A 23,945-nucleotide genomic window follows, 5' to 3' on the forward strand; every position below is an offset into this window, starting at 1 on the left:
AATCGTCAAAGGCCTCGCCGATTTATGCTTTGATTCAGGGACGGACTCGGTTCTCGAGTTGATACCTTCAGCGCCTTTTCATCGGGTCGTGTATCTCAACGTACAGCCTGCTTACTACTCGGCTTTGACAAAGTAGTCTTTGACTTCCCCGAGTCGTCCGAAGGAGCGATTGCGGCATGGCTCTTGTGCGATTCTTTTGAGGGGGTCGAGGGCGCATTCTCAAAAATCTGCATCATTTCCACTCTAAAGGCCTTCCATTTACGTGGGGACTCCGATCTAGTCGGGCATCAAATTACCTCGGTAGAGGAATCCGATGCAGAGGGAGACCCATGGTGTCTCTTCTTCACCTTCTTTGAAGAAGACTAAGACTGCCTCGATCGACTCTTCGACCGGGACGTCTTCAATCGTTTACACTGAGCGGAGTCTCTGAACTGCCCAGACTTCCTTTCCTTCTTCGAAGTAGACTTTGAAGCCTCCCTGCCCACCACCAGTTTACCTCTGCATTCCCTGACAGCTTTTTCTGTCATGGACTGACAGGATCCGCAGATCGTTACGGTGCCCGGAGACCAGACACCACAGGCAGACACGGAGGATCGGTTATTGACATCTTAAACCCGCAGTCGTAACATTTTTTAAATCCCGACTTTGGGTTTGAAAGGGTAGAAGATGATAACATTTTTCCACAGAAAAACGAAGTGCGCCGTTAGTACTCGAAGCAAAAGCTTTCGGAAAAACTGAACTGAAGCCTACGGGTGCGGCACAAGCTATTTATACTGCTGGTGACGTCGACACTCGACACAGCCCTCGAGGGATAGATGGACATCAACGCCATGACATCGTGCACAGCGCCCTCTGCCGAGAATATTTTTTTCAGAACCAGCAAAGCTGACGAGATACGAATATCAAAGATGAGGAATACATGGGTGGACACAATCCATTCGAAATACAGTTTTGAAGTGAAAGTGAAACTTTTTCTTCTTTTTACCAAGGATTCCCAGCCTGACGACAGGGAATATGAGCATGTGAATCAATACTGATGAAACAAAGCTTGTAGGTGTTTGGTTATTTGCCCAGCCCATTGACTGCCTATGGCCTTGCTAATCCCTATGGCCATTCCAACACAGTGCCTGCCCTGCCCCCATCCAAAATCCCTCCCCATCGAAACTCTGAGCTCGCTTTATTCATGCCTTACCATCAAAGTTCACACTCAAAGGGGGGTGCTGCAGTGCAGCTACAAAATGGCTGCTTCCTGTGAGAACACTCTGACCAAGCGACTCCGAAATTCTTTAAAATCCTTCCTTACCACAGCACCTACGATACACACTAAACGAAGTCCGGAGTGCTGGAAACCTCTGGCAGTTCCTGAATCGACTCAAAGGAGCTGGGTGACCTGTGTGCGACAATTCCTGCCACGTCTGCCGAGACCGCGTGGGACGGATGGAACGCGTGGCAGAGAAAAGTCGGCTCTCGCAGCTGCCTGTGGTGTGCAGACCCAGCGCATAGGACGTCTTGGGGGTGTGAGCCTGTGACCACTCCACAATCCTCCATCTGGACCAAGTGCAGAGCCTAGGAGGTCCCGGCCTGCAATTGGTTCCCGGACTTCCTGACGGCCGGTGAGAGTGGGGGCTCTCTGCCATGGCAGAGATACGAGCCGCAGCGGGTGCCCCCATGGCTAGGCTGGGGGGGGTCTCCCCACCTGGCGGTCTGCTACTGCAGTGTCTGATGGGTCAGAAGGCGGCAAACAGCAGAGCAGTGATATCGGCAGGCCGCAAACTCAGTGGCACTCGGGTGGGGGGGGCGCATAAGGACAGGTAAGACATCAGTGTCACCGACTCAACGAAAACCAGCCTGCGGGGACAGAAGAGGAGCCGGAGCGCAGGAGAGACTGCTGGACTGTGCCCTCTTGGCACGCCAGGGGAGGCCTTGCAGCACACCACCTCTTCAGCCTGGTACTGGATGAACGCTAAGGGACTGGCATTGTGGTGAGCTGCGGGGCTCTACCCACCCCCTGGTGGAAAAGCCAGATGCCAGGACACAGAATTGCAGCAAGAGGGGGGAAACTAAGCATATCCTGAGAGCAACAGGGTGATTAATGCGAGCCTGCACTGTGGAACAGTAAGCGCTGGCTCACATTGGAGTAATATATAAACCTGCAAGAAGCAAGTCAAATAATCCTCTCTCTAGAGGCATGCTGGGCTTCACATTGGACCCTCTGAGGCTGAGTCCCGTTTGATTGGGGATGGCTAGGCAGGGGGGAGTGTCTCCCCACCTGGCGGTCTGCTACTGCAGTGTCTTATGTGTCAGAAGGCGGCAAACAGCAGAGCAGTGATATGACCTGCTCCCCCCTACACACACTGCATCTGAATTAACTTTACTAGAGTGTGGGGGCCGGTGTGCCACCAGAGATATCCTAGCAGTGACCCCCCTGGAAGGCAGGCCCGACTTCAGTGGCACTCGGGCGCATAAGGACAGGGATGACATCAGTGTCACCGACTCAATGAAAACCAGCCTGCAGGGACAGAAGAGCCGGAGCGCAGGAGAGACTGCTGGACTGTGCCCTTTTGGCACGCCAGGGGAGGCCTTGCAGCACAACACCTCTTCAGCCTGGTACTGGATGAACCCTAAGGGACTGGCCTTGTGGTGAGCTGCGGGGCTCTATCCACCCCCTGGTGGAAAAGCCAGGTGCCAGGACACAGAATTGCAGCAAGAGGGGGAAACTAAGCATATCCTGAGAGCAACAGGGTGATTAATGCGTGCCTGCACTGTGGAACAGTAAGCGCTGGCTCACATTGGAGTAATAGATAAACCTGCAAGAAGCAAGTCAAAGAATCCTCTCTCTAGAGGCATGCTGGGCTTCACATTGGGCCCTCTGAGGCTGAGTCCCGTTTGATTGGGGATGGGCCGCTGGGCTCCGCAGTTGATACAGACTGACCTCCGGTTCCCTGTGCTGCCAGTGCTGGAGTGGTGTGAAGAGGGAGCACCTGACAACTCACGGGACAGTGAACTGGACATGGGTAATCCGAAGAAGCAGGTAAAGATGGACCACGATCCTAAACATGACCAGCCAGCTCATCCCGCAGCAACATCCCCTGACCCTTTGCAGATCGACGTGGCCTCTCTGAATCACACTCTCCTAGCACTGAAGGACAGTACAGACAACTTGGGGTCCAAGATCAACACCCTTACATGTAAAGTGGACGTCTCAGCTGTCAAGACAGACAAATTATGTGGGCGCATGTTGGAGGCGGAGCAGCGGATCGGGGTCAGAGAGGAAAAGTGGCGTCCCTACAGAGGGAAGAACAAGTTACTTTCTTACCTGGTAACGTTCTTTCGATGGGATGGTCGACGACGTATTCCATATCTATGACAGGTAATGTCCACAGCTGTGCTGCTTCGGAAAATCTTTGGCGTCTGCGTCCTGCGTCAATGACGTCGATGCGCCGTCCCCGAGGACCTCCTCCGACGGCCGTCGTCACCCGATGTGATAAGTAGGACGCACGACGCCCAAAGCCTCAGTTATAGTTTTTTCCCCAGAACGTGTGCCACCAGTTTTCTGCCAGTCAGACACACAAGGCCTTGCGGAACGCAAGCTGCAATCGCAAAAGAAATTCTGCAGTGGGGAAGGCAGGGAGGGAGCGATATGGAATACATCGTCGGACCATCCCATCGAAAGAACGTTACCAGGTAAGAAAGTAACTTGTTCTTCGAGGGGATTGGGTCCTACGACGTATTCCATATCTATGACAGACTCCCAAAGCAGTACCAAGCACGGAGGTGGGAAAGAATTTAGAAGACAAATTTAGCATGCCCAATCAAATTGCGGAATAGAGAACTGCCTTGCCAAAGGCCAGATCTTGCCCTCTGATGGAATCAAGGGAATAGTGACGTACAAAAGTATGTACTGAAGCCCAGATGGCTGCATCACAGATGTGACGAATAGGAACTCCCCTCTGCAGGGCAGTAGACGCAGCCACTCCTCTGGTAGAATGGGCCCGCAAGCCAGCCGGAGGGTCCTTACCCGCTAAGGGGTAACACTCAGAGATAGTTAAAATAATCCACCGAGACAAAGTCTGTTTCGTCACAGCTTGTCCCAAACGCTTTCCCGCGTAACCAATGAAAAGTTGATCGTCCACTCTGACCCGGGACATGCGCGAGATATAAAAGCTCAACGCTCTCCTAGGATCAAGCCTATGGAGCCTCTCCTCTTCCTTACCAGGATGTGGAGGAGGATAGAATGCCGGAAGAACAACCTTCTGGCTCAAATGAAATTCCGAAACCACCTTCGGAAGAAAAGAAGGATGAACTCTAAGGACAACCCTCTCCTTGTGAAACACAGTGAAGGGTGGCTTAACTGAAAGTGCCTGTAACTCACTCACTCTGAGCGGAAGTAACCGCAACTAAAAACACAGTTTTCAGAGTCAACAGCCTCAAAGGGCAAGAATGTAAAGGCTCAAACGGAGCACCCATAAGAAACTTAAGAACACGGTTCAAATCCCAACCTGGCACCAGAAAAGGTGACGGAGGGAACACATTAGTGAGCCCTTTCAAAAACTGCAAAATTAAAGGAATCCTAAATGAGGAACACTCTTCAGACGAGCACTTAAATATGGACAGCGCCGCCAGGTAACCTTTAATGGTCCCCACTTGCAAGCCCCTGTGGGCCAAAGAAAGCAAAAAAGACAAAACCATGGGAATGTCGCATTCAAAAGGATCCACATTCTGAACTCTGCACCAGTCGCAGAACTTTCACCAACGGCAACGGTACAGAGACTTTGTTGCCGGCCGCCTGGCCGTGAGCAACACCTCCATCACGTCTTCAGGGAGGTCCCAATTGTTATACCTCAACCTTTCAAAAGCCAAGCGTGAAGATTGAGGGATCTGACCTCTGGATGGAGAACCTGACCCCCCTCCTGTGAGAGCAGATTGTCTCGGTAGGGAAGACGACGTGGAGGGCAGATGGACAAGTCTAGAGGTCCGGGTACCACGTCCTCCGGGCCCACGCCGGAGCAATGAGGATCATCCGGGAACCGAACCTCCGTAACCTCCACATCACTTGCGGGACGACGGGGACTGGAGGAAACGCGTGCAGCAGTGGGAATGACCACTCCACCACGAACGCGTCTCCTAAGGCTTCTTTTGGAGGAAATTCCCGCGAGCAAAACCTTTCGCACTTCCGGTTGACACTGGAGGCGAAGAGATCCACTTGAGAGGTCCCCCAAAGGGCGAAGATCTCCAGGAGAATCTCCTGAGCCAGCTCCCACTCGTGCTCTGCCTGCTCAGAGCATCCGCCGTCTCGCTGTCATCTCCGGCCAGATGAACCGCCGAGATCGAAACTTCCTGCTGGATGGCCCAGAACTCGAGCTGCATCGCCTCCCTGCACAGCGGAAGTGACCCTGCCCCCCCCCCCCCTTTTTGTTGAGGTAGTGCATGGCCACCGTGTTGTCCGTCAGAATCAGGACACTCTTCCCGCGCACAGTCGGCAGAAAAGCCTTCAGGGCAAGCCTGACGGCCCTCAGCTCCAACAGATTGATATGGAGTCTGGACTCCGACGGAGACCAACGACCGCTGACTGTCAGCTCGTTGGCATGAGCTCCCCATCCTGTGAGGGATGCGTCCGTCACAATCGTCACCTCCGGCCAAGGCAGCCAAAATGTGGCACCCTTCATCAGATTGCCCTCGACGGCCCACCACAGAAGGTCCCGGGCTACCGAGGGCGGCACCTGAACAGGGTCCGACAGCCTGCCGGAGGACTGAGACCACTGGAGCTTGAGTGCCCACTGCAAAGATCTCATCCACAGACGAGCCTCTGGCACCAGAAGAATGCAGGATGCCATGAGGCCGAGCAGTCTCAAGAACTCGGACGCTGGGAGAGTCTGGGCAAACAAACTTGTGCACCATCTGCTGAATGTGAAGAGCCCTCACCTGAGGAGGAAAACACTGCCCCAGGAACGTGTTGAGTACTGCTCCGAAGTACTGGAGCCGCTGCGTTGGCGTCAAATGGGACTTCTTTAAATTGAGGGAGAAGCCCAGCCTGTGAAGGGAGTGGCAGGTGAAGGACAGATGATCCAGGACTTGCTCGGGAGAGCTCCCCCTGATCAACCAATCGTCCAGGTAGGGGTAGGCATGAATCCCCCCTTTCCTGAGATGTGCTGCCACCATCACCATGAGCTTGGTGAAAACCCTCGGGGCGGAGGTCAATCCGAAAGGCAGGACCCGAAACTGAAAGTGCAAGTCGCCAACCGCGAACCTCAGGTACTTCTTGTGCTTGTGATGGATCGGCACATGGAAGTAAGCATCCTTGAGGTCGAGAGACACCAACCAGTCCTGAAGTTGAAGGGCCTGGAGGACTTGAGAAAGTCACCATCTTGAACTTGTCCTTCCTGAGGAGTTTGTTCAAACCGCGCAGGTCCATGATGGGTCTCAATCCCCCGTCTTTCTTTGAAATCAAAAAATAAGGGGAATACCATCCCTTGTTCCTCTCCGCTACAGGCACCAGTTCTATGGTGCCTTTCTCCAGCAGGGCTTGAATTTCCTGCGCAAGGAGCGGATCCGGACTCTTCAAAGAGAGGTTCCCTGGTGGATTGTCGTGAGGCCTCTGCCGAAAAGGAAGACAGTAGCCGTGGGTTATGATCTCCAGAACCCACACATCCGAAGTAATGGCTTGCCACTCTACAAGATGCTGCGCCAGCCTTCCCCCAACCGGCGAACCATGGGACCTGGCCTCATGACTGAGTGGTAGCGGCTGCGGCGTTGCCTGAGGGCAAAGAGGCAACTGCCCGAGCGGCCTTGGCACCTCGAGTACCTTTGTTTCCACCTCTGGCACTCTTACGATGGCTTCTTTGACTGCTAGCTCCTCTCGCTTTACTGAAGGACGAGTAATAGCGAAAGGAACCTCCCCTCCATTGCTGTCCCCTAGGATGAAAAGGCGGAGGTTGGCGAACTGCAGCGCCCAACGACTTCGCTGCAGCTTTGGAGGTCTGCAACCTCTCAAGGCTCTCGTCAGCCTTGCTGCCAAAAAGGTGTTCACCGTCAAAGGGCATGTTGAGGAGCCGGGACTGCACATCAGGAGCGAACCCAGACTTCCTCAACCACGCAAACCTGCGCATTACAGTGCTCGCCGCCATGGCCGGCTGACACAATCCGCCAAGTCCAAACCCGACTGAACGGCCTCACACATGGCATCCTTGCCATCCTGAACCACAGCAAGGAAACCATCCCGTTCGTCCCCTTCGGGAATATGATCAGCCGCTAATGCAACACAGTTCCGCAGAGTGTGTGTGAAACGAGACAAGGCACATATGGAGTTGGCCGCCTGAAGTGCCATACCCCCAGAAGAAAACACTTACTTCGCCCAGCCGTCAAAACGATTGTCGTCCCTATCCGGAGGGATGGTAGGATACGACGCCTGCTGTGCCGGGGCCGTAGCCGCCTGCACCACCAAACTCTCCGGGGTGGGGTGCCTAGACAAGTAGCAGGGGTCGCTACTGACTGGACGGTATTTTCGCGACAAAGACTTGCCCACTGCCGGGAGACTCTCTGGAGCAGTCCAAGCCACCGCCACCCTTCTCTGCAGAGCCATATGAAAAGGCAAAACCGGGTCAGTGGGTGGACCGAGATCAAGGATGTCCGTGAGATCATCCTGAACGAACTCCCCTGGGGGAGCTGACCAACCCAAGTACTCGGTAACCCGAGACATAAGGCGCCGATATGATGAATCGGCATGAGTGCCAGGCTCCGGCCGACAAAACTCCACCTCTGGAGAGGTGTCCAGTCCACTGGCATCATGCAGTGACTGCCCCAGGTCATCAAACTGGCTATGGCCCGAGATAAGGTCATCTGGAACCGTAAGGGGAACCTGGCTGCCATCAGAGCCTTCATCACCCTCTGAAATGTACTCCAGGCGGGGAGAGTAAGACCTCTGTGGACCAAAGCAGTGCCAGACCTTAGCCATAGCCTTTTTAGGGGAAACCCCGTGCCACATGGTCCCTCCGACACCATCGCCTTGAAAGGCATTGAGGGCGCCGAACGAGTCGGCGCCGGCGTCGACAGAAAAAGCATCGACGTCAAGCGAATCGGCGTCGATGTCAGCTGCAACGCCTCCAGCATCTGCGGCATCGACACAGTCCTCGAAGCCGGAGCTCCGAGCGTGTCTCTGGACAACCTGGGCACAGACGGCGTCGACGACCCCCTCGAAGACGGAACCTCGAGAGAAATCGTCGACGACCTCGGCGCCACAGGCGTCGACATCTTCTTCGAAGACGACACAGGATCACACGGTCTCAAGCGCGTCAAGGACCGGGACCTGGAACGGGCATGGCGAGAACGGCTACCCTTGTCTGAGCGGGACCTCTCCCGCGAGCCGTGTCGACCACCCGAGCCCGAAGGCGTACGGGCGGTGTCTCTCGACCGGTGCCGACCGACCCCACTCGGAGGCGCGGACGGACCGGTGCCCTGCAATTCTAGAATCGCTAGCATCTGCTTCCCGAAGGAAGCCCATTCCTTCAGTGTCGCTTGCATGGAGGGATAAGCGACCCGCCGACGGGCGGAGTCCTCGGAAGAGGACGGGGAAGGCGACCTATGCCGGTGCTTCCTGGAATGCCTAGAAGAGGCGGAGGAGTGGCGCGACCGACTCCTGGAAGGAGACCCCCCGGACTTCCGACGACGACGCGGAGAGTCATCGGTCGAAAGCCCCGCAGACCTCGACTTCCGGGGCTTAAACACCCAGCCTACAGACAGCTTCTTCTTACGTTCCCGCAAGGTCTTCGCAGTGAGCGACTGGCAGTCGACACAGTCATCCGTATCGTGGGCCTCCCCGAGGCACCAGAGGCAGGCTTCATGCGAGTCCGTGACCGACATCTTGGACCCACAGTCCCCGCAGTTCTTGAAGCCCGGACACGGGGTCGAAGAAGAGAAAGACATCGCCACGAACAGGTCTTCACAGCCAACCGAACAGGTTCAACGAACCGAGAATAGAAAACAGTAACTCCAACGAGTCGAGGCGTACCGAGATTCACAAAGCGAACACGTTCGCGGAAAAAATGGAACTGAGGCTATGGGCGTCGTGCGTCCTACTTATCACATCGGGTGACGTCGGAGGAGGTCCTCGGGGACGGCGCATCGTCATCGACGCAGGAGCCAAAGATTTTCCGAAGCAGCACAGCTGTGGACATTACCTGTCATAGATATGGAATACGTCGGAGGACCCAATCCCCTCGAAGTGGCACTATTGCAAATGTCGGTTAAACATGTGGTCAAGAACAATGATCTTGAGGGTAGGTCACACAGGAACAATATACACATTAGGTGTCCCGGAATCCACACATATTGATAACATGGACAAGTTTGTGGAGAAACTACCCATGGACGTCCTCAGAATCCCCCCGCCCCGTATCCAACATGTTTCTTGTGGAGAGGGAGCACAGATCCCTGGCCGACAGGCCACCTTCGGGTGCCCCCGACTGGCCCATCATCGCAAGAATCTTTCATTACATCGACAGGGACGCACTCCTCAGGCGGCAAGAGAGAAGGAGGAATTGCAATTTGGGTCTGCCAAGATTCGCCTTTTCCCAGACTTTAGCCCTCAGGTCCAGGAACAAAGAAAGGCCTTCCAGGCTGTTAAATATATCCTGTGGAAAATGTCATGCTGTTCGCTGCGAAGTTGCTGTTAGGCAGAATTATATGCAGTACTCTTTGGGAACACACCACACAATTAAGACTACAAGTGACAGTACAAATTCACCTTTGGTACAAGCCTGTACTACACAGTTAAAGTGGTAGCAGTGGCTGAGCAGCCAGACTCATCTCAAGAGTAAGTGAGCAGTATCAAATAGTTACACAAAGGACAGCAATTACTATGATTCAGGCAAACACTGACTCAAGGTTTTCAAGTAAAAGAATATACATTTATTTCACTCTTCAGTTATATAACATGACACTATTATAAGCAGTTTAAAAATCACACTCTTAATACACCACACAACTCCCAAAATGTTCCAGACAAGTTAAGCTCACAAAATGAAGTGGGAGCAAAATGGCACTCCAGCAATGTAAAAGTGAGGGAAAGACAAAGTTAATAGAAATAGAGCCACACCAACAGGTAAGTACTCAGGGCAATTGAGCAAGAGGAACTAAAGTGATAGAATCAGGTAGAAAAGGCTTAGGGCCAAAGTCAATGGGTCAAAAGTCTTTTGCTCAAGATCTCACAGTTCAGGGTAGTTCGCGGTAAAGTTCGTGCCACGGATTCCAGACGAGGTTGGTTGGCAGAAAAGTTAGTTCAAAGAGAAGAGAAGGACAAGCCCTCGGTTTGGAGAAAGATTTCAAACACTTTCACCGCGGCTGAACGAAACGAACAACCGGATTTGCACAGTACCTTAAAACGGACAGGAAGCAGTAGCTGAGGCGGACATTCCTGGTAGTTCCTGCAGGCTCACGGTTCCTGAAGCGACTGTCGGACTGACAAGAAGTAGGAAGACTGGAGGGTCCTGCACTACCCATGGAAGAAACCAGCAGCAGAGCAAAGCAACCAATAAAAGGTGTGCTCCTTAAAACCCAAGCAGGGTCCGACCTTCCTGGCTATCCGGCCCACTGTAGCTCTGAACAGCGAATTCGACCAGAGGAGGGGTCCTGGCTTGCAGTTTAGGCGAACTGGTTGGTCCCACCAGCTCAAGGGAAGAAGTTTCCTGGAGGATCTTCTCCATCGTCGGATTCTGAAGATACGGACCTGCAGCAGGGCTTCACCGGGCGGTTCAGTCGTTGTAGGGGTCCTCTTCCATCAGCTCCTCATTGGTTCTTTCGTTCCAGTGGTGACTCTGCCTTTCAAGTCCCAGAGACCTGCTTTTTATTCAGTTTTCCCCCATTTATACAGCCTGGCTGTCAATCACACAGCAGGGTGGCTGTCCTGGCAAGGACAGTCACCCAGCCAATCAAACAGGAGTGTGTCTTGGGTTACTAAGGGAACCCATGGCAGGGGTCCTAAAACACCTCCCTTACATCCTGCCTACCCAGACTTTCAGGCGCCTTAAGGAGGGCTTCTGTGCAGAAGCCCACCAAAAGATGGCGCGCAGAGTAAAACACGAGAAAAACATTTACAAAAAGAAATGGCTAATAAATCCAGCCGGAACCGTAATAAAATGTATATGGTCAAGCAGGTTTATGCTTGAGGCTAATATAATAGCCTAAAACAATACCATGGTTATTTAAGATAATCGAGGTATAAAAAATAGGGTAGTTACCACTGCCACCAGCCAAGTCTTGATGTAAAGGGAGCGAAACAATGCTGCAAGAGACGCAGACAAAACGGGATAAGAATATACCCTTTCCAATACTCCATGTAAGATGGGGTGTACTGGGTCTGTGGTTTTAAAGTGACTAAAATAAAGTTAATGGCAACTTTATCTTTTCTGGGGGACAGTACACAGCCCCAGAACATTGAGTCATTGAGAAGTATCAAAGACATCCCTGTGTCACTGCACTGAAGGTGCTGTGTAACACACATGAAAAATGATGCTATGGAGTAGGTGAGGCTCCATTGCCCAAGATCACACAAAAAGTAAAAACACACAGCAAAACACATGCAAGAGTGGGAAAAAGGCTCACACTCTTACCAGGTGAAAAATATAAACCCTAGAAATCCAGCAAAGCTGCTGAGGGACTCATTAGGTAAGGGAAATCTGCCATTTATGAGAATTCTCCCTAACAGTTGCGAGTGGGCCACGATGGGAAAACATGGTTCTTCACATCTCTGGAAGTGGCGGAGCACTTCGCAGCGGAGCTACTAGACTCCAGGGGCTCCCCAAGGAGACCGGACCGCTGATCTCACTGATGGACATATTTCTTTTACCCGCTGTGGCCACACTCCTTTCCTTTTGTATTTCTCTCTAGAACCCTACCATCGGGGAAGTGTTTCTGGAATAGAAGGGTTCCTAAGGGCTTTGGATGGACCTTGTGTGGGTGCTTGCTGCAGGAAAAGGAATATACAAGGTGAGTCACTCCCTATCATTGCAGTCACTGTTTTGGGGTGGTTAGTAATTGAGTAATGGGGGTGGGGTGTTTTCACCAGTATGTTGCAGTTTCAGGCGTGGTGGGTGTCAGGGTTGGGGGTTTTCAGGGGTACACAGTGCTAATTCTCAGATTGTGTTTCTCATGTGATGGGTGGCCTGAAGAGGTGGTTTTCTCCAGATTAACTAACACAAAAGGATATGCCCATGGTGGAATAGAGGGAAGAACTGAAGGCATACTCATGTGACTGGCGTGGGCGAGTTGTTAACTGTAATAACTTGGAATAGTCGCGGGTTGACAAACGGTAAGACATTTTGCCTGGTCATGAATGAAGCAAAGCGTCTCCAGGTCAATGTGCTGTGCCTGCAAGAAACCCATCTATCGAAGGGTAATACGCTCCCAAGGATGGCTGGGTGGTGGGGGGATTCACCAATATGTGTATGCCTATTCCTCCCATTCTAGAGGCATCGAAACATACATCCACAAATCTCTGAAATTCCGACTACACAAAAAGATTGCTGAAGGGGATCGTTGTTTTCTCCGTTTAGTGGGGGAATGCTCGGGTATGCGGCTCCTCCTTGTAAATACCTATACCGCTAATGTTGACTCCACAGAATCTTTTCAGGAATGTGCGACGCACATGTACACATTTCCCTCTTACGAAGTGGTACGGGTGGGGGAGTTCAACGTCACTCTGTCTTTATTATTGGATCCCTCCGACACAACACAGTGGTCCCTCCAAGGGCAGCAGTAGTGTGGGGGGACATTGCAGAATACAATGTCTTAGAAGATGCGTGGAGGCATCTTAATCCTGGGGAAAGGGAATACTCGTTCTCAGGGGCTCACAATTAATTGATAATGTTATGCTCTCGATGACCATGGCTAGATCGACACAGTCTGCTACGGTACTACCTGGGACACAGTCTGACCATTCCCCTGTGGTGGTAGTGATAGCTTGCCCTGACCAAATGCACCGACCACTGCTATGGAGAGTCCATGTCCGTCCCCTAGAAGATGCAGTGTTTTGAGACAAGATATACAGGACTATTGTCAAACAAACAAAGGGTCACTCCCCGACCCCAAAGTGACGTGGGAGGAATTTAAGGTCTTTATAAGAGGGTGCTGCATTTCAAGAGAGGGAGGGGTCCGGAAATCTTTGCGTTTAACTTTGGCAACGCTAGAGGGGGAGATGAAATAGTTGGAATGGAAGCAGATAATGGGCGGGATTCAGAGGTCCCAAAGAGACAGAGAAAAGAGACAGGAACATACTGAGGTGGCGTGTAGGGAGGAGAAATATCTAGGGGCCCAGATAGCAGCGACCACCTACAGGGAAGTGGATAGACCTAGTCGTACTCTAGCCTGGGCGATACGAAATGAGAGGAGTCAGGGTGACATCCTTGAGATAAATAATCCTGAGGAAACCTAGTTAGACTCCAGAAAGATCAACAAGGTGTTCTGAGACTATTAGGATAGGCTATACACAACCCAAACAAATGTGACACCAGGAAAAATAGGACTATTCCTGGATCGCGTTGCGTTAGGCTGGTTAGACCCCGCACAAGCAGATCTTCCAAACTCCCCACCGTCTGAGGAGGAGATCTGTTGAGTTTCTATTTCTATGACCTCCCACACTCAATCACTGCCAGCTTCTGTCTATCCTCAGCACTTGCCTCAGCACATCCTCCATCCAGGAGGTTCGCACTGACCTTACATTGCATTTCATCTGTTGCTCACCAACGAGCATGGCACCCCAAGCAGCTACCCCAATGCCCCCTCCCTCCTGCACATTCTGAATACTTGCAAGGCATAGTAGGTTTGTCATTTTCTCCCTTCCCTGGATTTAATATTTGATTGGGTCTCATTCCCATGTCACCTCCCTGAAGCCCTGTGGGCACTTTGAAACAGAATTTACTTGCTGTATGAGCGCCTAAAAAGCAAACAATACATAAATAAAGGTTTCTTCCGACCGGCAAATCCCCCGGGATGGATGGCTTAACTGCGGGTGATGTACAAAGAGTAAACAACTGCTGCCCCCGCCCCAATCTATGCTGTATGTACGAACACTTCATATCATCTGGACTTCTCCCGGAATCCACCAGCACAGCATTTGTCATACTGTTTTTAAAGCCTGAGAAAGACAGCCGCCGGTGCACCTCTTATAGACTAGTGTCCCTTATAAATACGGACAAGATTATTGCTAAATTATTTGCCGACAGGCTTCTCCCACATATGCCAGCATTAATCCTCCCGGACCAGGCAGGGGTTTTCCCTGGTAGGTCCACTCAAAATAATCTAATGCGCATATTTACTTTAATGCACAATGTAAACTATGAGGTCCCCATTGAAGTGGCGGCACTCGATGCTGAGAAGGCCTTCAACTCAGTCGAATGGCCCTTTCTATTTGAAGTCATACGTCGTTCTGGTCTGGGGTTGCAGTACCTTCAATGGATCTGTCTTTTATATACAACTCCTCAGGCAAGCGTGATAACCAATTAGATTGTATCTGATTGTATCAACCCTACAAGAGGAACTTGCCAGGGATGCCCCTCGTCACCTATTCTATTCGCCTTGGCGGTCGAGCCCTTGGCTTGCATCATGCCCATAGAGGTGTCAAAATATATTTGCGTGTCTCAACCATATCGCTTTATGCCAATGACATGGTACTGTATGTTAAAAACACCAGGCATAACTTGAGACCGCTTGTTCAAGAAGTCTTTTTCTTCAGGGACTACTCGGGGCTAAGGATAAATTGATCCAAATCCGAAGTTCTACATCTCACATCAGTGGTAAAGTCAGGGCACATCAGAGAGGGTTTTCGATGGTGCCCTAGAGCCATAAGGTATCTGGGTGTCAGGGTGTCCACCTCCCCGACTCAGCTATAGGAGGATAACTATATGACTATGGAACGTAAGGTGGAGGCATGGATTCAACTCCCGCTGTCGCAGGTGGTGAGGATCTCACCGGCTAAAACTGGGATAGTCCCAAAGATGCTATACATTTTGAATAACGTACCAGTAATCCCACCATCGTGGTTTTGGAAACGTGCTAGGGGCCTATTGGTGAGGTTGGTGTGGGCGGGAAAACAAGCTAGGGTTTTCTTTGATACCCTGACTCCCATTTGAGGAAGGGGGCTGGAATATCCTGATCTATTTGCTTACTATCTGGCGGCACAAATTCAATATGCCACCTGGTGGTGGCACCCATCACCCGAACATTCTCATATTAGGCTGGAAAGGGCAATGGCTTGGCCGGATGACTTGAAGGGGATGCTATGTGGGAAGAGAACAGTGACGAAGGGGGAATTGCAACCGGTTGACATTACATGATGGGCCAGGCAACAAGTTGTGCAGAGGGGGTGGGGGGGAGTGGCACAGGATCATTTGACCCAAACTTTGATATATGCTGTGCATGGGGTTGGGATAATGCATGAGACAGTATTTAAGGCACACTTCGAAAGGCTCAGAGTTCATATTATCGGGGATGTGGTACAAGATGGACCAAGTTACTTACCTGTAACTGTTGTTCTCCAGCATGGCTCTGGCATGGATTCACATGCTCATGAATATTCCCCATCGTCAGGCTGGGAATCCTCGGTAAAGAAAAAAATCAGTATCAGTTTAGTTTCTGATCTGTCTTTCCTAGTAGTAACCAATCACTGAACTCTGGGTCATACTGCCCCCAGCCAATGACTGCCCTCTCCCTAAGCCCCTCCCCTGGCAGCCATCCTCAGATTTGGTAGCATGTAAAGTGGCAGTATGACCAAGTGAAGAGCCTCCAGAGGGGAAGGAGGGAGGGTTTGCATGTGAATCCATGCCAGACCCATGCTGGAGAACAAGTTACAGGTAAGTAGTAACTTGTTCCTTCTCCAGCATGGGGTCTGGCATGGATTCACATGCTCATGAATATTAGAATACATAGCAGTATACACATGCACAGCCACGGGAGGTGGCAACAGGCTCAACATTAAGCAATACAACAACTCAACATTAAGCATCTCTTACCTCCTTACCAGGCTCACCTTAAGCAAACAGGTTGCGCAGCACTGCTTGGCCGACCCTGGAGTCCCGATCGACGCAGTAGAATCTTCTGAAGGTGTGCGTCGACCTCCACGTAGCAGCCCTGCAGATGTCCAGCAGGGGCACACCAGACAGGAACGCCGTAGTAGCAGCGATCGCTCTGGTCGAATGGGCTCTCGGACGGCCGGGCAGCGGTCGGTTTGCCAACCGGTGATAGTGCATGATGCAGCCGGAGAGCCATCTGGAAATGGAAGCCTTCGGGAGAGCCTTCCCTTGATTCACAGGTCCAAAGTTCAAAAACAGGTGTGATGTCTTCCGAAAACTCTTCGTGCGGTCCACGTAGAACTTCAGCGCTCTAGCTACGTCCAGCGAGTGCAGAGTCCTCTCGGCCTGCGACAAAGGCGACGGGAAGAAAACTGGCAACACCAAGGGGTGGAAGTCCGACGGCACCTTGGGCATAAAGAAGGGGTGCGTCCTCAGCACCACCCTTGTGTCGTGAAAAGTCAAGTATGGAGGCTTGCAAGATAGGGCCTGGATCTCTCCCACTCGTCGTGCGGAGGTGATGGCCACGAGAAATATTGTCTTCCACGACAGGAACTTCAACGGCGCCGAATGCATAGGCTCGAATGGGGCCCCCATGAGCCTGGTCAGCACCACGTTGAGCTCCCACGCCGGAGCAGGGGCCTTAACCGGCAGGAACAATCGGAATAGTCCCTTCATAAATTCCTTCACCAGGCAACGAGGCCACAACGACTCCCGTCCTGAAGTTCTGGTGTATCGGGAGATGGCAGCCAGATGTATCTTGATGGAGGCGTGAGCTAGTCCAGCATTGGCCAGCGACAGTAGGTACGGCAATACTTGAGGGGCCGTAATCCGCAGAGGGTTAATCTTCTGTGCACGGCACCAGACAGAGAACCTCTTCCACTTATGTCCATAGCACTTGAGAGTTGAGGACGCCTTGGCTTTTGCAAGAACCTCTCTGCAGTCAGCCGGGATATCGTATCGTCCAAACTCTAGTGCTGCAGGAGCCAAGCCTGCAAGTTCAGCGACTCTGGGTCGTGATGAAGAATGGCGCCTCCTTCTCTGGAGAGAAGATCCGCGTCTGTCGCCAGCTTGATAGGTGGGGACGTTGACAAGTCCAGAAGGTCCGGGAACCAGATCTGTCTCGGCCACGCCGGTGCGACAAGGATCATCCTGCACCTGGACCTCTTGAGCTGGTTGATGAGACGGAGCAGCAACAGCAACGGAGGGAACGCGTCCAGGAACATGCCGTCCCAACGGAACGAGAAAGCATCGCCCATGCTCCTCGGCTGTGTGAACCTGCTGGCGTACCTCTGGCATTTGGAGTTTGTCGCCGTCGCGAAAAGGTCGATCTGGGGTTTGCCCCATTGTTGAAAGAGCCGATCCACCTGGTCCTGGCGTAGTTCCCACTCGTGGCACGAGCGCAGCTCCTTGCTGAGTGAGTCGGCGATGGTGTTTTTTATTCCTGCCAAGCGGAAGGGAACCAGAAACTTCCCCTGGGTGACGGCCCAGTGCCACAAATCCTGGGCCTCCTTGGATAGGGCTGGGGATCTGGTGCCTCCCTGCTTCCGGTTGTAGAACATCATGGTGGTGTTGTCGGTGAAGATCCTTACCACTTTTTCCTTGAGGGACGGAAGGAACGATTTGAGCGCACAGAACACGGCTCGTATCTCCAGGATGTTGATGTGGAGAGACCTCTCCTCCGGGAGCCAGAGGTCTCGTGCGTGGAGATCTCTGGTGTGGGCCCCCATCCCTCCAGAGAGGCGTCCGTCATCACAGTCTCCTGATACGCCGGGGTCTGAAAGTCCGTGCCTGCCGTGAGGTGCGCACGGGTACCCCACCATAGAATCGCCCAACGGAACTCCACGTCGAGCGGCATCCTGTCTTCGAAGCTGCCCGCCGCTTGAATCCAGCGGGTGTCGAGGAACTCTTGTAGCGGACGCATCCGAAGGGGCACAAGGTAGATGCATGAGGACATCATCCCGAGGAGGGACTTGATAGACCTCACCTTGGCCACATCCACGGCTAACAGGCACCTCACCTTGCCCAAAATGGCCTTCGTCCTTTCTTCCGACAAAGATGCCAATCGCTCCACTGTATCGAGCTTTGCTCCCAGAAACAGTGCTACCTGCGACGGAACCAGGTGGGATTTGGGGTAGTTGATGGCAAATCCCAGTTCCGTGAGCAGGCGGACGGTCCTCGCTGTGTGTTCGACGGCGAGTTCTCTTGACCTTGCACGGATTAGCCAGTCATCCAGGTAGAGGTAGACATGGATCCCTGCAGGTGCAGCCGTGCCGCCACTGGAGCGAGGCACTTGTTGAACACCCTGGGTGCCGACTTTTATCCGAACGGCAGGGGTCTGAAATGGTAATGACGCCCCTGGACTACGAATCTGAGGAACTTTCTCCTTCCTGGCCACGGGAGGAATGCGAGGACACTTCTTTTGAAATTCTAGCTAGTGTCCGCGGGCCAGGGTGTCCAGCACCCAACGGTCGGTGGAGATGGACTCCCACACGCTGACTAACTTCGTCAGCCGGCCTCCCACCGGGGTGCTTCGGTGGGGGCCCGACGCTACGGCCGGTTCAGTCCTGCTTGGAAGAGGCCTTGCCCTCCTTGACGACGGCGGCGAGACCCTCTTTGCTTGCCGCGGCCTCTGTAGGCCTCCTGGGACGAGGAGCGGGCCGCCTGGCAGTACGTAGAAGAGCCACCGCTGGATCCCTTGGAGGCTCCCTGTCTGCCTCCGGAGCTCCGAAAGGGCCGCCGTTGCTGAAGGACTCCTAGGGCTCAGACTCTCTCTGTGTCGGTCTTGATGGCCTGGAGGGACTCACCCACCGTCTTCCCAAACAGGTTGCTGCCGTCGAACAGCATATCCAACACTCTGGTCTGGACGTCCTGGCGAAAGTCCGTAGCCCTGAGCCATCCTCGTCATCGAAGGCAAACCCCGTTGCCCAGCTGGCGAAATCCGGTATCGGCAATGTCCGTTGCCACCGTAATGGCGTGATCCGACGCCACCTCACCTTCCTGCAGAATCTGTAGGGCCTCTGCCCTCTTGTCGTCCGGTAGGAAGTCTAGCAGGGGAGCTATCTTGAACCGAGCTCCCTGTCATAACGGGCCACAATCGCTAAGGCATTGGCCACCTTAATCGTCGTCGCCGACGAGATGACTCGTCCCATGGCGTCCAACTTCTTGCCCTCGCTGTCCGGCGGGGAAGTGGAAGCCACACCCGCCACTTTCTTCTTGCCCGCTGCCGATGACTGAATCCGGCGTAGGCTGGGCCCTGAGGCACAAGGGGGCGGCGTCGGGGACCCAGTACTTCTTCTCGTACCTGCCCCTCTTGGCGGGTGTCGTGGAAGGGTTCTTCAGGATAGCCAGCCCTTCGTCCCAGATGTCGTCGAGCAACGGTACAGCGAGAACCGTCTCTCTCTTGGCCTCCCATCGTTTGTAAAGAAAGCCTTCCTTTTTCTGTTCCTCAGGGCAGAGCTGGAACAGCTTGGATGCCCTGGCTATCATGGCGTGGAAAGAGGCAATTTCGCCGGGCGGAGAGGCCTGAGGGGGTCGGGGGGGTGATGAAGGAATGTCCATTGTATCATCGCCACCGTCGTCATCCGTCCCCGTCGCTGTATCTGTCGCTGTATCATCCCGAGGGTCTGGCGAGGGGGATGAGGGGTCCACAGGCCTTGTGGGCACGAAGGGCGGTGCAGACTCTCCTGCGCTTGTTCGGAGGGCTTCCCGATGCTCCAGGTTCTGGATCCTCCGTCGGGGTCCGTGGTAACCTCGTCCTTATCTCAGTACATAAGGATTGGATCGCCAACAAAATGGCCGCCGAGCTATCCTGGGGCTTGGGCAATGGCTGCGACGGGAGGGATGGCTGCTCCACTGGGCCCTCGTCCTCGTCGCCTGGCTCCCCCTCGGCTCCCTTCGAGATCGACCGGGGCCTCTCCAGAAGCTTACCCGGGTTCTCGGACTCCCTCTTCCCTGAACCAGAGCGCTGGCTTGTGGTTGATCGTGCCAGGGAAGTCGCGCCCTGCTTGGCAGCTGAAGAGCACAACGTTTCGGCGCTCCCGGTGCCCGCAGACTCGCAGTGCTTGGCCTTCTGTTGGGCCCCCGTGGCCGGGGTACCCTCACAGGACTTAGAAAACCGCTCAGACTTTTTCTTCGTCTTCTCACCTGCTGTGCCCTTCTCCAGCCAGGCGGCGAGGCGGAAACGACGATCTTGCTTGGTCCGTTCGACAGGTTCTTGCAGAACGCACAGTCCTTTTCCACGTGCGTCTTGTCCTCATGAAGGCAGTAGAGGCATCTCGAATGCTCGTCCTCCTTGAAAACATTTTGCAATCCGCATCCCGGGCAGCTCCTGAACAGCTTGGATCCGGGAGTCGAGCTTCCCTTGTCCTGCGCCATGTCCGTTGAGGTAGGCATCAGATCTTCTGGAACCTCCAAGAAGCGCACCTCAACAAAAACTTCACACTTGAGGGGCGTAGAAGAATTCCGAAACGGGTCCCCGTTATCAGAAGTGGAAATGGTGGAGCTTGAGGCTCGATTAAACCACAAAAATGAGAAAATCTCCTGAAAAAGCACGAAAACGCAGTAAAAGCTAGAGAGCTAAAGCACGAGGACTCCCAAGACGTGCAGTAAAAATCTGAGGATGGCTGCCAGGGGAGGGGCTTAGGGAGAGGGCAGTCATTGGCTGGGGGCAGTATGACCCAGAGTTCAGTGATTGGTTACTACTAAGAAAGACAGATCAGAAACTAAACTGATACTGATTTTTTTCTTTACCGAGGATTCCCAGCCTGACGATGGGGAATATTCATGAGCATGTGAATCCATGCCAGACCCCATGCTGGAGAAGGCAGATTTATCCCATGGGAAACATTGAAGCAAAGAGGTCCATGCAATGCAGTAATGATGCTGCTATATTATCGGTTTAGAGAGAATCTCTGCAAAATATGGCCATGCTTCCCAGAGACGCCAGAACAATCTCCCTTGGTTCAGTTTGTAGTTAACCCTCCTGGACATTCCAGGGTGGTATCGTCCCTTTACAAACTGATAAAGACGCACCAATGGGGGGGGGGGGGGAGGACACACCGCATTCAAGGCAAGATGGGAGGTGGCACTTGGAAGGGCTCTTCCAGATCCACAATGTCAGCAGACATGTATGGTGTCATGGAAGGTATCTCTGAATAATAGATATCATTTAATACACTTCAAATTCTTACACCAGATATATTACACTCTGGCCCAACAGAATAGATACTACCCGAGAGGCCCGCAATATGCCCAAGATTCCAGGTAGACTCAGCAGACGTCATGCATATGGTGTGGAAGTGTGTGAATATACAACCCTTCTGGGAGCAATTACATGAGGTGATGGGAAAAATGGTTACTTGCTGCCCCCCTAGCTCACCTGAGGCCTGGCACCTAGATTGGTTTAATGTGCCCTCTAGACACAATAGGAAATTGCTTGGGATTGCCTAAGTAGTGGCAAGGGCATCGGTGGCTAAAGCCTGGAAGAAACCCAAGGCTATGGCTTTCTGGCCTGAACTCTTGTGAAAGGCGTGAAACAGCGTATGCCTCCTCGTTACCCAGCAGGAGCAGGCCCTTGCACTATTGGGCTCTCCTGCGGTCATCCACGAAGAGACATTGCGGATTCCGCCACTGTAGATGATCAAAGCAAGCCCGACTAGGAGGAGATTGCCCACTGTGGCCCTCCAGTAGGAGGAATAGGAGGGAGGGCACTGTTTAGACTGCAAGGTAGTGGGGTGGGGAGGAGGACTGTAATGCACTCTTTTTGTACGCTAGGCGGACAGCTCCCATGCTAGAATCTGGTGGGCGGGGGTTGGTTAAACTATCACTTGCGGGACAACACGATTTGCTTATATGCACTCATTGTGTGGATGTACTGTGCTCACTTGGGGGTATGGGCTCGGTGGGGGGTTGCCAAAAGGGGTTCTCTGCGTGTTGTAAGCAATGTTTGTGTTTATTTGAATATGGAAAAATCAATTTTCTTTATTTAAAAAAAAAATTGCACTCAAAAGTGCCTGCCAGTGTTTTCTCAAATCAGTCTTCTGATAGTTAATTACTTTATTGGGGTGGTAAACAAGCTACTGGTGTAATTCACATGTCTTATCCGGGTCTGCCTACAGCCACTCAATTTATAAGCGATATGCCTGTCCTTCACTGAAGTCCTGTTATAGACGAGCATTGGCAGAGCCAACAGGTTTGGCTTGTGTATACGTATTAGACAGGCACTGCTATTAGATGCCATGATGGTCGCACCATTTTGTACCTGCTACCATCAATAACTAGTTAATACCACTATGGCAATGCCTGGCAAGTGCCTACACAAAAGCCAACACTGTTGGCATTACCAATGCTTGTTAAAGTATAGATATATTTGTATAACTTGATTGGATATTTCTTTATTTTGGCCTGTTGTACTATTATGGTTTGGGCTGCTACTGTCTCACATTCAACCAGAATTAGGAGTTTAGCCTGCCCTTGCCCCACATTTCCACAAAAGGCACAGAAGGTACATCTCTTATCTGTGTCTTTTTCACCTTTATGATTGGGATCACTGTTTTGTAGAAGTGTGAGGGCTGAGTAGGCAGTTCAGCCACTACTCATACTTCTACTGCTGCAGGGCAGCAGCCATTTCATCACAGCCTCCTTGCCATTGCAATCAGCCCTGTAAATCGAACATGACAGGGGGCTGGTTGTAGTAGCCTCCTTCACAACATTCCACAAAAAGTAGAAGCACCTGCTAAGGATGCAAGAAGCATTTCTAAACCTCTGTGAAAGCTGCCCGAGTCAAACACGTTCCACCTGAATGTGCCCAGAGTCTTGCTCTCCTAGTCAGAGTAAAAAGTGGGAAAGGTTGTCGCCTTAGACCACGTAGTAGATGCCTCAAACACCATGCTGTCCAGGGATGGTGGCTTGGAAAGAATACTGGCTCCAAAGCAGTGGGATGGTGCTTCTTGGTCAAATCTTGGACTATAGCCAGGGCTGAGGCAAGGTTCTACCAAACTAACAGGCCAAGGTCAGAGAAAGCTGGGTTGAACAGGAGTGGGATCTCCGATAGTGGACCCTGCTCTAAGAGGTCTGAAGTCATGTTGCACTTTGGTAAGAGATGGATCAGTTATCTCAAGGTATAAATGACAGTTCCCTTTTTTTTTTTGTTTTAAAAAGGCACACTGTGACCTGTGCCAAGGCATAAACAGAGGCCTGCATGAAGATGAACTCCAGGAGGTTATGGTGTCCAGAACATCGCCTGTCAAGCTGCAAGAACCGAAATTCTGGCCAATTAATTCCTCGGGAAAGTCACTAACCCATCTTTCAGGAGGGGCTCAAGCTAAAAAATGACATGTTCACAAGAGCTAGCCAAATTTACACAGATAATCTGATCTGTTGGCTCGGGTAAATCCAAGGCATTCTGGCGCGTCTTCAAAAATGAAACAGATTGGTGCTACCATGCCAGAAGGCAAGTAGGGCAGTCTCTGCATAATACACCTGGACTGGGCTCATGGGCAGTGCCAGGCTGAAGTTGGTCCGCTAATGGCCTGGAAAGGCGGAGCGGGACATTGCTTCACCACTGGCGCCAGAGCTGAAGCCACGGGTAAAAAGGCCTTAGAGAAGATGTGTAACATTCTTTGTCAGAATAACTCCCAATGCTCCATATTGGAGTAGTTTGTGGGTAAAGGTACCTTAAGCAGAGTAAGTGTTAATTCCCCAGAGTGAGAGGCCGACTGCCTGGAGCGGGAGTGATTATAATGCTTCTCAGATGGAGATAAAGAGAGGCCCCTGGACAATGGGTCTCTTTGGCCTCTCTGGAGCAATGGAGGCAGAGACTTGGTGGGTGTTTTGCCGCTCTTGTAGAGAGTGGTGAATATGTTTGCTATGTGCTCCCTTAATGACCAG

The sequence above is a fragment of the Ambystoma mexicanum genome, chromosome 7p (genome assembly GCF_040938575.1).
Source record: "Ambystoma mexicanum isolate Mex_15411 chromosome 7p, UKY_AmexF1_1, whole genome shotgun sequence".
Classification (NCBI taxonomy): Eukaryota; Metazoa; Chordata; class Amphibia; order Caudata; family Ambystomatidae; genus Ambystoma; species Ambystoma mexicanum.